Genomic DNA, 4,551 nt, shown 5'->3' on the forward strand with positions numbered 1-4,551 from the left:
AACATAATACTTATCGTGCATACCTTTCCATAACTTGTCCTTTTCAGATGCATTAGTTTCCCTTTGTCTTGGCTTCTACAGTCAGACTGGCTACTAGTAACAGCACAGTACTAATCACATATCGTTCTACAGTTTGCAGACAACTTTCACATGTTGATGTTTCAGCTTTCGCCTACTAGAAACAACATAATACTCGCTGTATACATTTGTAGTTCTCTATGTAACTTTCATGTGAAGAAGTTTCGCCAGTCTTTTTGACTGTCTCAAATCTGAGTCATGCTTAGGCTACTAGTTGCTTCATAGTACTTATCGCCTCGAGATCATTGAACAAAACTTGATTTTCACATGTTGCTGTTTCAGCTTCCGCTTACTAGAAACAACATAATACTAGTCTCATTAAGTTCCGTCTCTTTGCAATTTTCTTATGAAGAAAATTCGCCATCACAATGACTCCAGCAGTTCTTGATCAAGGAATGCAATCATTGATCAGAATGCTATTATTTGAATCGGTTCTGCTTTAAGTGTTCCAATTTTATTGGAAGCACCAACAATAGAACATCAATGTGTTCAATCGAGAGTTATATAACCCTGAATCGGACGCAGTCAACAGCCGAAGCCGAGACCGCCTTTTGCGTTAGAGAGGTCGGTAAACAAATCTTGCGATTCATACCGAATTAACACATATAGCTGTGCTCCTCTTCGTAAAGCGAGCCAAGTGATCCCCTGTTGAAGGATGTATTTGGACCAATCTAGTAGCATTTGGTTTCCAACAAGCTCTCCCAAGTTAGCTTACTTATTGGGCTTTTCAACCAATTCGGTTGGCTACAAGCATCATCAAAGTACTAGCCACAGTTTGATCGCAAAATTCTACGACTTTCACATGTTGATGTTTCGGCTTGCGCTTAGCCTACTATAAGCAACATAATACTAGTCATATCATAGAGCGTGATCAGCTTGTGACGTTCTCATGATGAAGTTTCACCAACAGTGTCTCACTTCGAGCTTAAATCCAGCTACTAGTAACTACACAGTACTGACTGCAACGATAACTTTTATCTATACCTTTCACATGCTGCGCTTTCGGCCAGGGCCTACTAACGTCAACATAATACTCGATATAAACTTTTGTTCATGATGCAGCTTCCCCATGCAGAAGTTTCGCCTTCAAATGCTCTCTTGGCCATATGACGTAAGAAAAGGTTACTAGTAACATCACAGTACTAGCCACAGTTTGATTGCAAAATTCTACGACTTTCACATGTTGATGTTTCGGCTTGCGCTTAGCCTACTAGAAGCAACATAATACTAGTCATATCATAGAGCGTGATCAGCTTGTGACGTTCTCATGATGAAGTTTCACCAACAGTGTCTCATTTCGAGCTTAAATCCAGCTACTAGTAACTACACAGTACTGACTGCAACGCTAACTTTTATCTATACCTTTCACATGCTGCGCTTTCGGCCAGGGCCTACTAACGTCAACATAATACTCGATATAAACTTTTGTTCATGATGCAGCTTCCCCATGCAGAAGTTTCGCCTTCAAATGCTCTCTTGGCCATATGACGTAACACAAGGTTACTAGTAACATCACAGTACTAGCCACAATTTGATCGCAAAATTCTACGACTTTCACATGTTGATGTTTCGGCTTGCGCTTAGCCTACTATAAGCAACATAATACTAGTCATATCATAGAGCGTGATCAGCTTGTGACGTTCTCATGATGAAGTTTCACCAACAGTGTCTCACTTCGAGCTTAAATCCAGCTACTAGTAACTACACAGTACTGACTGCAACGATAACTTTTATCTATACCTTTCACATGCTGCGCTTTCGGCCAGGGCCTACTAACGTCAACATAATACTCGATATAAACTTTTGTTCATGATGCAGCTTCCCCATGCAGAAGTTTCGCCTTCAAATGCTCTCTTGGCCATATGACGTAAGAAAAGGTTACTAGTAACATCACAGTACTAGCCACAGTTTGATTGCAAAATTCTACGACTTTCACATGTTGATGTTTCGGCTTGCGCTTAGCCTACTAGAAGCAACATAATACTAGTCATATCATAGAGCGTGATCAGCTTGTGACGTTCTCATGATGAAGTTTCACCAACAGTGTCTCATTTCGAGCTTAAATCCAGCTACTAGTAACTACACAGTACTGACTGCAACGCTAACTTTTATCTATACCTTTCACATGCTGCGCTTTCGGCCAGGGCCTACTAACGTCAACATAATACTCGATATAAACTTTTGTTCATGATGCAGCTTCCCCATGCAGAAGTTTCGCCTTCAAATGCTCTCTTGGCCATATGACGTAACACAAGGTTACTAGTAACATCACAGTACTAGCCACAATTTGATCGCAAAATTCTACGACTTTCACATGTTGATGTTTCGGCTTGCGCTTAGCCTACTAGAAGCAACATAATACTAGTCATATCATGGAGCGTGATCAGCTTGTGACGTTCTCATGATGAAGTTTCACCAACAGTGTCTCATTTCGAGCTTAAATCCAGCTACTAGTAACTACACAGTACTGACTGCAACGATAACTTTTATCTATACCTTTCACATGCTGCGCTTTCGGCCAGGGCCTACTAATGTCAACATAATACTCGATATAAACTTTTGTTCATGATGCAGCTTCCCCATGCAGAAGTTTCGCCTTCAAATGCTCTCTTGGCCATATGACGTAACACAAGGTTACTAGTAACATCACAGTACTAGCCACAATTTGATCGCAAAATTCTACGACTTTCACATGTTGATGTTTCGGCTTGCGCTTAGCCTACTAGAAGCAACATAATACTAGTCATATCATAGAGCTTGATCAGCTTGTGACATTCTCATGATGAAGTTTCACCAACAGTGTCTCATTTTGAGCTTAAATCCAGCTACTAGTAACTACACAGTACTGACTGCAACAATAACTTTTATCTATACCTTTCACATGCTGCGTTTTCGGCCAAGGCCTACTAACGTCAACATAATACTCGATATAAAATTTTGATCATGATGCAGCTTTCCCATGCAGAAGTTTCGCCTTCAAATGCTCTCTTGGCCATATGACGGAACACCAGGTTACTAGTAACATCACAGTACTAGCCACAGTTTGATTGCAAAATTCTACGACTTTCACATGTTGATGTTTCGGCTTGCGCTTAGCCTACTAGAAGCAACATAATACTAGTCATATCATAGAGCGTGATCAGCTTGTGACGTTCTCATGATGAAGTTTCACCAATAGTGTTTCATTCGAATTGGTTCTGCTTTAAGCTCTCCAATTGTTTTGGATGAACCAGTTTTGCCCTTCGAAGCCACTTTTGTGAGCTTTTGTGGGTCTTTACCAAGAGGATATACCTCAAGGCCTCTTTCAATTCCTTTAAGTTCTTTCAACTCCTTTACAGTTTCTAGGTTCACATAGCTGCAAACCTTATTTCTAGTTTTAAGTCTGGCCAACTTGGGGAGAGTTGGTGCAGACCGTGACCAATTCTAGTAGGATGCCACAACAAGAATGTGATCAACTTAGCTTGTCGATGAACCTGCCCCACATTCAAACAACTCTATCGCCTTTTCCTCGTATAGTTATATGCGAGGGCCTCTCATAGAGAGCGCTGTTAGCAACCTTTTCCACATAGACGATAAAGTTGTGAGTGTTTTGCACATGGCTGTTGTCATCACCACGTGACGAGTCAACTCAGCTTGACTCTCTACACTCCGACAAGCTTTGCACATACGCCTTTAGTTCAGTATGTGTCTTTAATCTGACTCCGGTGCCTCAAGCCGGAAAAATTGTCAGATTATGATCATTATCGGTTAGTCATCCCGATGCAAGATCGTATCGTACTGTCTTTGTCTACCTCCAGATTCCGAAGAACAGGAGGAGACTCTCCCAGACCTACATATCTGGGAGAATGTTCAGAGGGCGAGAAGCTGTGGATTACTCTCCCCTAAGAACTGACTAAACTTTACCCTCGTCCAAGGTAAGTTTATTTTAGCTAGCCTTCTATGTAAAGGATCTGAGGCTAAGCTGTGTTTTTTCGAGCCTTTGGCTCGGAGCAAGTTCAGTGGGCGCCCCGAGTAGCTCAACTCTTTCCCACTGAACAGCGCAACGCTCTGTCACTCGCTGGGATTTTTGCGTGTCGGTTCTAACCACGCGACTTGTGGACCTTTTTAGGCCTTTCTCATTCACAAGTCTATAGCTGGGCTTCTATAACCCAGCTTCTGAGATCTAGATAGCTGCAGTTCTGCTAGGCTGCTTTTGCTAACTAGTCTCCCTTTAAGCAGTCCCTTGCCATGACTGCTGAACTATGTATCCACACAAGTAGTTTTTGAGCTCGATACATAATTCGAGATTGGTTGCCAAGCAATCTCTAGCGACAGAGCGTCATGCGCACTACAGACATGGCCTCTACCAGCAGCCATGCCCGAAGGAATCAATCACTGATCCTTCCGCAGGTTCCCCTACGGAAACCTTGTTACGACTTTTACTTCCTCTAGACAATTAAGCTCGATCCGCTTCATCCCGTTGCCGGAGACCGA

The 4,551-nt window shown here is 42.2% G+C and overlaps 1 pseudogene; it reads right to left on the minus strand.

Moving 5' to 3' along the window:
• Positions 1-583: 583 nt before the first annotated feature.
• LOC142357034 (5.8S ribosomal RNA) lies at positions 584-735 on the minus strand (annotated as a pseudogene).
• Positions 736-4,551: the final 3,816 nt, after the last annotated feature.

The sequence above is a fragment of the Convolutriloba macropyga genome, unplaced genomic scaffold (genome assembly GCF_964194025.1).
Source record: "Convolutriloba macropyga unplaced genomic scaffold, txConMacr16.3 SCAFFOLD_6117, whole genome shotgun sequence".
Lineage (NCBI taxonomy): Eukaryota > Metazoa > Xenacoelomorpha > Acoela > Convolutidae > Convolutriloba > Convolutriloba macropyga.